At 52.2% G+C, this 12,213-nt stretch overlaps 5 non-coding genes and 3 pseudogenes across 5 annotated transcripts; all 8 read right to left on the reverse strand.

Moving 5' to 3' along the window:
• Positions 1-138: 138 nt before the first annotated feature.
• On the reverse strand, positions 139-329 carry LOC138781085 (U2 spliceosomal RNA). Its single transcript, XR_011361397.1, has one exon. It is a non-coding gene; the product is annotated as a U2 spliceosomal RNA (small nuclear RNA).
• A 959-nt stretch (positions 330-1,288) lies between these two features.
• Positions 1,289-1,480, reverse strand: LOC138781123 (U2 spliceosomal RNA). The gene has a single exon (XR_011361434.1). It is a non-coding gene; the product is annotated as a U2 spliceosomal RNA (small nuclear RNA).
• Positions 1,481-2,453: 973 nt separating this feature from the next.
• Positions 2,454-2,644, reverse strand: LOC138781086 (U2 spliceosomal RNA). The gene has a single exon (XR_011361398.1). It is a non-coding gene; the product is annotated as a U2 spliceosomal RNA (small nuclear RNA).
• Positions 2,645-3,606: 962 nt separating this feature from the next.
• On the reverse strand, positions 3,607-3,797 carry LOC138781087 (U2 spliceosomal RNA). The gene has a single exon (XR_011361399.1). It is a non-coding gene; the product is annotated as a U2 spliceosomal RNA (small nuclear RNA).
• Positions 3,798-4,764: 967 nt separating this feature from the next.
• LOC138781125 (U2 spliceosomal RNA) lies at positions 4,765-4,956 on the reverse strand. Its single transcript, XR_011361436.1, has one exon. It is a non-coding gene; the product is annotated as a U2 spliceosomal RNA (small nuclear RNA).
• A 975-nt stretch (positions 4,957-5,931) lies between these two features.
• Positions 5,932-6,105, reverse strand: LOC138781128 (U2 spliceosomal RNA; annotated as a pseudogene).
• Positions 6,106-8,801: 2,696 nt separating this feature from the next.
• LOC138781076 (uncharacterized) lies at positions 8,802-11,249 on the reverse strand (annotated as a pseudogene).
• Positions 11,250-11,606: 357 nt separating this feature from the next.
• On the reverse strand, positions 11,607-11,750 carry LOC138781130 (U2 spliceosomal RNA; annotated as a pseudogene).
• Positions 11,751-12,213: the final 463 nt, after the last annotated feature.

Genomic DNA, 12,213 nt, shown 5'->3' on the forward strand with positions numbered 1-12,213 from the left:
CACACTCGGGCTAATTTTTCGGGGTCGGTCCACCTGCGCACAACACACTCGAGGGATGTTTCTTGCAAAACAGTAGTTTCAGGTGCAGCCGGCTTGTTTCCTTCTTCATTCTTTTGCTCTGTTTTTTGCAAACTCATTAGGGGGTGCACTGAACCTGGAGGCACTGCAATACCAGGTCAATGCCTGGAGAGGACAGAGCAAGCTCTTTTTCCATCTCCCTGTTCTAAAAATCCATTTAATATATGGTCCCCAGATAGGGGACGTATCAGATATTAAACTGATAAGAACAGATACTACACTTGATCTTAGCCAAAAGGCCGAGAAGCGATGGCCACAACGGTTTCCCGAAAACTCCCCTTCTCGGACACCACGTCCTTCTTGTTAAGGCGAAGCCAGACATACATACCCTATTATGCGCTCCACCCTCTCAGATGGCGGACCGGACGTGCTTTCACACTGCATCTCCTATTGCCTAGCACTGCCTCTGTCTTCCTTTCTGCTCTCAAATCTGAATAGCTCCACCCCCAATCACACTGCGTCTGCTTCCACCTGATGGATGGCAGACATACACGTCTCTGTCTCTGTCTCCGTCTCTGTCTGGCATACATGACATGCAGCTAGCTCTTTGGCTGGCTGTCTCTGTAGCTGGCTGGCTGTCTCTGTGGCTGGCTGCCTAGCTGGCTAGCTTATTATTAGTACCTACCTACCTACCTACCTATCCTATCTATCTATCTATCTATCTATCTATCTATCTATCTATCTATCTATCTAATCTATCCTATCTATCCTATCTATTCTATCTAATGTATCTAATCTATCTATCAAAGAACATGGAGGGTGAATTCTCCCAGCTGGAGCCGTAGGCAGGCAGCATCAGCAGGATACATCGGCCGGCCACCAGGAATCAAATCCAAAGGAAACGGTTTAATAAACTTGCACCTACCTTTCCACCTACCTGCTCGGTCGCTTGACCGGCTGCAACTGAGCTGCTTGTTGTGCTGGCAGCTGTGTATAGCAGCAAAGCCTTGATGACATCACGTCCCGCGATGACATCACCAGCACTGGCCCGGCAGCCAAGTTGTAAACAACTCTGCCTCTGTTGCCATGGCAACAGAGGCCAGCAAGTCTTGGACAAACAAACTTTTCGTAGCCACACTCGGGCTAATTTTTCGGGGTCGGTCCACCTGCGCACAACACACTCGAGGGATGTTTCTTGCAAAACAGTAGTTTCAGGTGCAGCCGGCTTGTTTCCTTCTTCATTCTTTGCTCTGTTTTTTGCAAACTCATTAGGGGGTGCACTGAACCTGGAGGCACTGCAATACCAGGTCAATGCCTGGAGAGGACAGAGCAAGCTCTTTTTCCATCTCCCTGTTCTAAAAATCCATTTAATATATGGTCCCCAGATAGGGGACGTATCAGATATTAAACTGATAAGAACCAGATACTACACTTGATCTTAGCCAAAAGGCCGAGAAGCGATGGCCACAACGGTTTCCCGAAAACTCCCCTTCTCGGACACCACGTCCTTCTTGTTAAGGCGAAGCCAGACATACATACCCTATTATGCGCTCCACCCTCTCAGATTGGCGGACCGGACGTGCTTTCACACTGCATCTCCTATTGCCTAGCACTGCCTCTGTCTTCCTTTCTGCTCTCAAATCTGAATAGCTCCACCCCCCAATCACACTGCGTCTGCTTCCACCTGATGGATGGCAGACATACACGTCTCTGTCATCTGTCTCCGTCTCTGTCTGGCATACATGACATGCAGCTAGCTCTTTGGCTGGCTGTCTCTGTAGCTGGCTGGCTGTCTCTGTGCTGGCTGCCTAGCTGGCTAGCTTATTATTAGTACCTACCTACCTACCTACCTACCTATCTATCTATCTATCTATCTATCTATCTATCTATCTATCTATCTATCTATCTATCTAATCTATCCTATCTATCCTATCTATTCTATCTAATGTATCTAATCTATCTATCAAAGAACATGGAGGGTGAATTCTCCCAGCTGGAGCCGTAGGCAGGCAGCATCAGCAGGATACATCGGCCGGCCACCAGGAAAATCAAATCCAAAGGAAACGGTTTAATAAACTGCACCCTACCTTCCACCTACCTGCTCGGACCGCTTGACCGGCTGCAACTGAGCTGCTTGTTGTGCTGGCAGCTGTGTATAGCAGCAAAGCCTTGATGACATCACGTCCCGCGATGACATCACCAGCACTGGCCCGGCAGCCAAGTTGTAAACAACTCTGCCAGTTGGTTGCCATGGCAACAGAGGCCAGCAAGTCTTGGACAAACAAACTTTTCGTAGCCACACTCGGGCTAATTTTTCGGGGTCGGTCCACCTGCGCACAACACACTCGAGGGATGTTTCTTGCAAAACAGTAGTTTCAGGTGCAGCCGGCTTGTTTCCTTCTTCATTCTTTTGCTCTGTTTTTTGCAAACTCATTAGGGGGTGCACTGAACCTGGAGGCACTGCAATACCAGGTCAATGCCTGGAGAGGACAGAGCAAGCTCTTTTTCCATCTCCCTGTTCTAAAAATCCATTTAATATATGGTCCCCAGATAGGGGACGTATCAGATATTAAACTGATAAGAACAGATACTACACTTGATCTTAGCCAAAAGGCCGAGAAGCGATGGCCACAACGGTTTCCCGAAAACTCCCCTTCTCGGACACCACGTCCTTCTTGTTAAGGCGAAGCCAGACATACATACCCTATTATGCGCTCCACCCTCTCAGATGGCGGACCGGACGTGCTTTCACACTGCATCTCCTATTGCCTAGCACTGCCTCTGTCTTCCTTTCTGCTCTCAAATCTGAATAGCTCCACCCCCCAATCACACTGCGTCTGCTTCCACCTGATGGATGGCAGACATACACGTCTCTGTCTCTGTCTCCGTCTCTGTCTGGCATACATGACATGCAGCTAGCTCTTTGGCTGGCTGTCTCTGTAGCTGGCTGGCTGTCTCTGTGGCTGGCTGCCTAGCTGGCTAGCTTATTATTAGTACCTACCTACCTACCTACCTACCTACCTATCTATCTATCTATCTATCTATCTATCTATCTATCTATCTATCTAATCTATCCTATCTATCCTATCTATTCTATCTAATGTATCTAATCTATCTATCAAAGAACATGGAGGGTGAATTCTCCCAGCTGGAGCCGTAGGCAGGCAGCATCAGCAGGATACATCGGCCGGCCACCAGGAAATCAAATCCAAAGGAAACGGTTTAATAAACTGCACCTACCTTTCCACCTACCTGCTCGGTCGCTTGACCGGCTGCAACTGAGCTGCTTGTTGTGCTGGCAGCTGTGTATAGCAGCAAAGCCTTGATGACATCACGTCCCGCGATGACATCACCAGCACTGGCCCGGCAGCCAAGTTGTAAACAACTCTGCCAGTTGGTTGCCATGGCAACAGAGGCCAGCAAGTCTTGGACAAACAAACTTTTCGTAGCCACACTCGGGCTAATTTTTCGGGGTCGGTCCACCTGCGCACAACACACTCGAGGGATGTTTCTTGCAAAACAGTAGTTTCAGGTGCAGCCGGCTTGTTTCCTTCTTCATTCTTTTGCTCTGTTTTTTGCAAACTCATTAGGGGGTGCACTGAACCTGGAGGCACTGCAATACCAGGTCAATGCCTGGAGAGGACAGAGCAAGCTCTTTTTCCATCTCCCTGTTCTAAAAATCCATTTAATATATGGTCCCCAGATAGGGGACGTATCAGATATTAAACTGATAAGAACAGATACTACACTTGATCTTAGCCAAAAGGCCGAGAAGCGATGGCCACAACGGTTTTCCCGAAAACTCCCCTTCTCGGACACCACGTCCTTCTTGTTAAGGCGAAGCCAGACATACATACCCTATTATGCGCTCCACCCTCTCAGATGGCGGACCGGACGTGCTTTCACACTGCATCTCCTATTGCCTAGCACTGCCTCTGTCTTCCTTTCTGCTCTCCAAATCTGAATAGCTCCACCCCCCAATCACACTGCGGCTGCTTCCACCTGATGGATGGCAGACATACACGTCTCTGTCTCTGTCTCCGTCTCTGTCTGGCATACATGACATGCAGCTAGCTCTTTGGCTGGCTGTCTCTGTAGCTGGCTGCTGTCTCTGTGGCTGGCTGCCTAGCTGGCTAGCTTATTATTAGTACCTACCTACCTACCTACCTACCTACCTATCTATCTATCTATCTATCTATCTATCTATCTATCTATCTATCTATCTAATCTATCCTATCTATCCTATCTATTCTATCTAATGTATCTAATCTATCTATCAAAGAACATGGAGGGTGAATTCTCCCAGCTGGAGCCGTAGGCAGGCAGCATCAGCAGGATACATCGGCCGGCCACCAGGAAATCAAATCCAAAGGAAACGGTTTAATAAACTGCACCTACCTTTCCACCTACCTGCTCGGTCGCTTGACCGGCTGCAACTGAGCTGCTTGTTGTGCTGGCAGCTGTGTATAGCAGCAAAGCCTTGATGACATCACGTCCCGCGATGACATCACCAGCACTGGCCCGGCAGCCAAGTTGTAAACAACTCTGCCAGTTGGTTGCCATGGCAACAGAGGCCAGCAAGTCTTGGACAAACAAACTTTTCGTAGCCACACTCGGGCTAATTTTTCGGGGTCGGTCCACCTGCGCACAACACACTCGAGGGATGTTTCTTGCAAAAACAGTAGTTTTCAGGTGCAGCCGCTTGTTTCCTTCTTCATTCTTTGCTCTGTTTTTTGCAAACTCATTAGGGGGTGCACTGAACCTGGAGGCACTGCAATACCAGGTCAATGCCTGGAGAGGACAGAGCAACAGCTCTTTTCCATCTCCCTGTTCTAAAATCCATTTAATATATGGTCCCCCAGATAGGGGACGTATCAGATATTAAACTGATAAGAACAGGATACTACACTTGATCTTAGCCAAAGGCCGAGAAGCGATTGGCCACAACGGTTTTCCCGAAAACTCCCCTTCTCGGACACCACGTCCTTCTTGTTAAGGCGAAGCCAGAACATACATACCCTATTTATGCGCTCCACCCTCTCAGATGGCCGGACGCGGACGTGCTTTCCACACTGCATCTCCTATTGCCTAGCACTGGCCTCTGTCTTCCTTTCTGCTCTCAAATCTGAATAGCTCCACCCCCCAATCACACTGCGTCTGCTTCCAACCTGATGGATGGCAGACATACACGTCTCTGTCTCTGTCTCCGTCTCTGTCTGGCATACATGACATGCAGCTAGCTCTTTGGCTGGCTGTCTCTGTAGCTGGCTGGCTGTCTCTGTGGCTGGCTGCCTAGCTGGCTAGCTTATTATTAGTACCTACCTACCTACCTACCTACCTACCTATCTATCTATCTATCTATCTATCTATCTATCTATCTATCTATCTATCTAATCTATCCTATCTATCCTATCTATTCTATCTAATGTATCTAATCTATCTATCAAAGAACATGGAGGGTGAATTCTCCCAGCTGGAGCCGTAGGCAGGCAAGCATCAGCAGGATACATCGGCCGGCCACCAGAAATCAAATCCAAAGGAAACGGTTTAATAAACTGCACCTACCTTTCCACCTACCTGCTCGGTCGCTTGACCGGCTGCAACTGAGCTGCTTGTTGTGCTGGCAGCTGTGTATAGCAGCAAAAGCCTTGATGACATCACGTCCCGCGATGACATCACCAGCACTGGCCCGGCAGCCAAGTTGTAAACAACTCTGCCAGTTGGTTGCCATGGCAACAGAGGCCAGCAAGTCTTGGACAAACAAACTTTTCGTAGCCACACTCGGGCTAATTTTTCGGGGTCGGTCCACCTGCGCACAACACACTCGAGGGATGTTTCTTGCAAAACAGTAGTTTCAGGTGCAGCCGGCTGTTTCCTTCTTCATTCTTTTGCTCTGTTTTTTGCAAACTCATTAGGGGGTGCACTGAACCTGGAGGCACTGCAATACCAGGTCAATGCCTGGAGAGGACAGAGCAAGCTCTTTTCCATCTCCCTGTTCTAAAAATCCATTTAATATATGGTCCCCAGATAGGGGACGTATCAGATATTAAACTGATAAGAACAGATTTTTTTTTGATTGAAAAATATCTTTATTACAATCAGTCGTCGTCAGGCATACATAAACTGTGACGCAGCACAGTTCAATAAATAAGACACTACATACTCAGCACCATGGTACAACATACAGCACAGGCTCCCTACGCTATACATCATACCACCCGCTACACTAACATTCCAGCATACCTTAGCAATCCTAAAAACAACAAACAATAAAGCAATACAGACAAGTGATGGGGTAAGGGGGGGTGGGAAAAGAGGGGGGTAGGGAGGGGAAATCACAGGCCCGAAGCTTTATTGAAAGACGAACACAACACAAGGGGAGAGGGGGAAAGGAGAGGGGTATCAATCCTCTTCTTCCTGGTCCGATCTGTCCATGATGGAATAGTCTCTGAGCAGGCTGTGGACCAGCCTGCGGCAGTCCAGAAAGGACATCCTCTCCTTCTTCAGAATGAGGCGGTTCCTGGCAAGCCATATAGCGTCCTTAAAAACAGTTCATAAGGCGCCAGGCCCTCCCGGGTTGCCTCATCGCCGAAATTCCCAGGGAACAGGCCGTACAGCACCGCGCAGTGCGTTAGCCTGTTCCTGGGCACGCAGTCACTGAGTTCAAATTCCAGGGCGTCCAACAGGCCCTGAGCAAACGGACACTGCCAAAGAGGTGCAAAGATGTTTCCTCCACGAAGGGGCACCGGGGGCAGTACCCGCGTTTTGCACAGGTTGCGGGCATGCATGAATGACCTCAAGGGCAGTCCCCCTGAATGGCCATCCAAGACAAGTCCTTGTGCCCGTTGGTCAACTTCGCCGAAGCCACATTAGTCCATACAGTCTCTGCGGTGGCCGCAGTGAGCCCTGGAACGAGCTCCATAGGGTCCTGTGCTCTGATGAGCTTGTGGACAGTTTTTGGCTTCCACAAGTCGGGCTTGAGTCCCTCCAGTTGGTGTTTCCCTCACAAACTTGACGACGCCCCCGTAGAACCAGGGAGTGTGCCAGTTGTAAGGGATGGAGCTGTCCCACTTGTCCCAGCTCAGACCCCTCCAGAGGGGGAGGAGGAACAGGCGAGACATGGACCTGCCCGCAGAGCCATTTTTCTGTTGCAGAGTCTCCGCACACAGTCACATACGAAGGCTGCCCGCAGCAAGGTAGGGATATCCGGAACACCTTTTCCGCCCTTGCGGGGTTCCTTGTACATCACGGAGCGCTTCACTCTGTCCATTTTGGAGCCCCAGATGAAACAAAACACGGTCCCTGGTGATGGCCCTGCAGACGGTGACATGGGGGGGCCAGGCCTGTGCGGTGTACTGAAGCACAGGCAGAACTTCGTTCCTCAGGACCAATGCTTTGCCCTCAATGGTGAGGTGTCTGAGGCTCCACAGCCCGATCTTCGTATTGACCTTAGCCAATCGCTCTTCCCAGGACTTGAGGGCCGCGCCTTCCTTTCCGAACCAGACTCCAAGGATCTTGATGAAGTCCGGTTTGATGGTAAACGGGAAGGGGGCGGAGGAAGCCAGGTGCACTCCCCGAAGAGCATAGCCCTCCGACTTCCCGCAGTTGACCTTTGCCCCTGAAGCCTTTCCGAACTTCCTCGCAGGTCTGGACGAGTGCGGTCACCGAACGCTGGTCAGCGCAGAAGACGGTCACGTCGTCCATGTACAGCGAGCACTTGACCTCGTGTCGATCGGGTCCGGGTACGGTGATCCCTCTGATCTCTCCGTTCTGCCGTATAGCCTCCGCGAAGGATTCTATAACACAAACAAAAAGGAGAGGTGAGAGAGGGCAGCCTTGTCTGACCCAGAAAGAACCGGAAAGGGGTCAGTCTTCCCAGCCGTTCACCAGTAACCCTGCTGAAAATATCAAAATACATCACGTTAACAAAACGACAAAACATATCACCAAGTCCTAACCTACGCAGTGCCCTGCCCATGAACTCGTGAGAGACCCGGTCGAAAGCCTTCTCCTGATCAAGGCTGACCAGGGCCGCGTGTGCACGGCGGCTTTGGATGTAATGGACCGTGTCCCTCACTAGGGCGAGGCTGTCTGCGATCCTGCGGCCGGGAATGCCACAGGTCTGGTCCAGATGGACGACCTGACCGATGACCTTCTTCAGCCGGTTGGCCAGCACCTTGGCGAGGATCTTGTAGTCCACGTTCAAGAGAGAGATGGGACGCCAATTTTTCAAGTCACATCTCTCCCCCTTCCGCTTATACAGGATCGTGATCGTACCCTCCCTCAACGACGGAGGCATTCCTGCCCTCCACCACCATCTCCTCGTACAGCTCCAACAGGTCCGGGCAAATGAGATCCCCCAGCGCTACATAGAGCTCCGCTGGGAGACCATCACTGCCCGGGGTCCTGCCAGGCCTAAAGGATTTAGCGGCAGAGAGCAGCTCCCCCACCGTCAAGGGGGCGTCCATGGCCGACGCACCTGCGGGATCAACAACGTTAGTGATACCTGACAGGAAACTCGTCGGCCACTTCGGAGTCGGTGGTCTTCGGGGCGTAGAGGCTGCGGTAGAAGCTGGTGACAACCCCCATCACGTCCTCTTTGCCCTTCCGCAAACTTCCGGTCTCATCCCGCAGCTCAGTCAGGGGCGTGTGGCCGGCGTGGAGTTTCCTGAAAAAGAACGAGTTACATTTCTCACCCTTCTCCAGGTTCTCCACCTTGGAACGGAAGACGATTCGCTTGGATTCCTCCTCAAAAGTGCCTTTGCAAGCTCTTTTTGGTCTCCTCAAGCTCCTCCTTCACGTCCCAGCCGCACCGGAGAAGGTCCTTGCAGTGACCGCAGCTCGCAGCTGCAGCCCTCCTGAAGTCCCTCTTTCTTCCGCACGGCCTGTTGACGACTCTTGGCCTGAAAAGAAACTGCGAAATTGAACCTTAACAAATTCCCACCAATCACTAACACGCTCAAACATACATTTATCGTTGCGCCATACGATGTAGGCCTCTCTAAGCTCCTCCAGAACCTCCTCCTGAGCCAGTAGAGCACAATTCAGCTTCCAAGAGCCTGGGCCAGATGGGAAACCATGGCCCAGAACCCCTTGAAAACAGAATGGCCCTGTGGTCAGAGAAGAAGCAGGGAACCATAGAGTGCCTAGTCTGCCTGACTGCTCGAGAGGCAAACACAAAGTCAATCCGAGAACGGAGCGAGCCATCGGGGCGGCTCCATGTATAATTAACAGAGCCGTTCCCAATGGACCCAACAACGTCCTGCAAGGATGCTTCAGTCACCATCTCGATGAGCAGTTTGGATGTGACATCCAACTTGACAGATGTCCCAGAACTGCGTCCGTCCGCTTCAATGGGGCAGTTGAAGTCCCCACCCAACACTACAGCCCTGGAGGTTGCGAGCTGGGCCCGCAGGGCCTGGAATAGTTCCAGACGCGCACCCTTCTCAGGAGAGGCATACACATTGATGAGCCTTACGGGCTCCCCCGCCCAAGAGCCGTCTGCAATTAGCAATCTGCCACAGACAAGCTCCTGAACAGAATCAAGTGTAAAGTTGCCTCCCCTGATCAGGATGGCGACCCCTGCGGACTTACAGTCGCCCCCGCCGGACCAGTAGGAGGGACCGTGGGACCACTGCCTGGCCAGATGGTTGTAGGACCTAGAAGAGGACAGAGCACATTCCTGCAACATATACACATCGCACAACTGAGCATTTAAAAACGAAAAGAACTGTCTGGAATCTAGACCTATCTCTCATACTCCGCACATTTAAGCTAAAGATGGAAAGATTAGCCATGGGGAGAAAAGAAAAGGGTTAGTCACAGACTCATACGATACCACTCCGGTCGGGCGGATCCTCTTCTTCGGGGCCCGCCGGCCCGACCCATTCCCGTATGCACTCCTCCAGCGCCTCTTTCAGGTGTGCATTCTCTGGGACGTCCTCGAAGTCGAAAGCCTCCGGTTCGTCGACCAGATTCTCCACCACCTGATCCATGTCGCTTTCCTCCGGGAGGTCATCTTCGCAGACCTCGATGATCTTTTTCTTGGAGGTCTCAGCCGATGGGCTGTCCCTCACTTTCCTCTTCCTGTCGGGAACCACTGTGGGGACAAGAGGGGGAAAATCCTCCAGGAGAGAACCACAGCAGCGGGAGGAAAGGTTAGTGCTGCTGGGTTGGGGGAGTGGGGTGGGAGGGTGGGGGTAGGGGCGGGGGACAGGGGACCCACTGAGGCAATGGGATAGGGAGGGATTCCTCAGTGGGGGTGGGCGGGGAGGGAGAGGGGGGGGAGGGGGGGAAGGAGGGGAGGGGGAAGGGGTAGGGAGAAGGGGTAGGGAGGGCGGGGGTGGGGGGAGGGTTAGGGGCCGTCGTCCTCTTACCCTCTTCTTCTTCTTCCTTCTCCTTGGGCTTCTGCGCTGCTTGGGCTACGGCCGGCTGCTGGCCGGTCGGAGCTTTGGCAACCACGGATGCCCACGTTCTCTTTTCCCTCTGGGGGCAGGCCCTGTAGCTGTGGTCCGCATGGCCGCAGAGGTTGCAGGTTTTTTGCCTTCGGACAGTCCTTGGTCCCATGCCCCGGCACTCGGCAGACTCTACAGGAATCTTCGCTGCAGTCCTTCGCCTGATGACCCTTCTTGCTGCATCTCCTGCAGATCTGCGGCAATATCCGGGTAATAGATGAAGCCTGGAGCGTCACCCAAAGAGAAAGCCTGAGGCAGTGCTGGAAAACCGTCGTCCGATGACTCATCCCCTGTTGAGCCTCACGACCACCGACCACTTGCCAGTCCAGAATCCAAGGCTGCTCAGGATCTTGGAGGGGTTCCTTGACCACTGTGCAGTACCTTGCAAGGAATGTGGCGATGTCCTTGCCTGGGATGTACGGGTTAAGGATTGAAACCGTCACCCGCCTCTCCTCCCTTTGGATTAAGCAGTTGCTTACAAAGCGAGAGAAAGGGGATTCGGGCCTCGCTGCCTTTACCCGCCTCCCAGTACCTCCTGCAGGTGTTGAAGGAGGCAAATGTCACATAGAAGATCCCAGTGAAGAAGAAATGCTGAGGGTTTCAGCCTTGGAGAAACCCTGGTCCAGGACCATCTTCTTAGCGAACACATCCTCAGACATGTCCGGCTCTCTACCATCCACCTTCTTCAGTCGCATGGCCACCGTAGTGCGCATCCAGGGCCGCAGTGTAGGGACGCCTGGATCCGCAGCCTTGCTGGTCGTCGGCTGAGCTGGGGCGGCAGAGGAAGAGGCATCCACGACCCGGCCTCCTGGCTCTTCCTCGCTTCCTTCTGCTGGGTCTTCTTCATCTCCGCTGCTGAAGAGGCCATCGCTTCTCCCGGTCGAGCTCTTTCCTGGTGGGCGGAGCTATGCAGATCCTCGTCGAAGGGGGCGGAGAGATGCAAATCCTCGTCGTCGGCTTCTTCGGGGTTCAGCGTCGTCGTTCTCGGGGGTTCCGGGGCGTCTTCGTCGATCGTTCGTCGGCAGGCGGGATCGAAGTGGTTCTCCGGTCAAACCGTCGGGCACAGGACAATCGTGCAGCAGGCCGAGAGGAAGGTTCACTCTCGTTCCTGGGGAATAGCCCTACACCCAATAGCTGCAGTGAGCTTAAGACGAATTAAATCGCCGATGCCCAAAGGCCGAGTGCAGGGGGTACCCCAGGACCTGAGCCGTCAAGTCAAGGCAGTTCAGTAAGACAAGATACTACACTTGATCTTAGCCAAAAGGGCCGAGAAGCGATGGCCACAACGGTTTCCCGAAAACTCCCTTCTCGGACACCACGTCCTTCTTGTTAAGGCGAAGCCAGACATACATACCCTATTATGCGCTCCACCCTCTCAGATGGCGGACCGGACGTGCTTTCACACTGCATCTCCTATTGCCTAGCACTGCCTCTGTCTTCCTTTCTGCTCTCAAATCTGAATAGCTCTCACCCCCCAATCACACTGCGTCTGCTTCCACCTGATGGATGGCAGAACATACACGTCTCTGTCTCTGTCTCCGTCTCTGTCTGGCATACATGACATGCAGCTAGCTCTTTGGCTGGCTGTCTCTGTAGCTGGCTGGCTGTCTCTGTGGCTGGCTGCCTAGCTGGCTAGCTTATTATTAGTACCTACCTACCTACCTACCTACCTATCTATCTATCTATTCTATCTATCTATCTATCTATCTATCTATCTATCTAATCTATCCTATCTATCCTA

The sequence above is a fragment of the Dendropsophus ebraccatus genome, unplaced genomic scaffold (assembly GCF_027789765.1).
Source record: "Dendropsophus ebraccatus isolate aDenEbr1 unplaced genomic scaffold, aDenEbr1.pat pat_scaffold_924_ctg1, whole genome shotgun sequence".
In the NCBI taxonomy this organism is placed as follows: domain Eukaryota; kingdom Metazoa; phylum Chordata; class Amphibia; order Anura; family Hylidae; genus Dendropsophus; species Dendropsophus ebraccatus.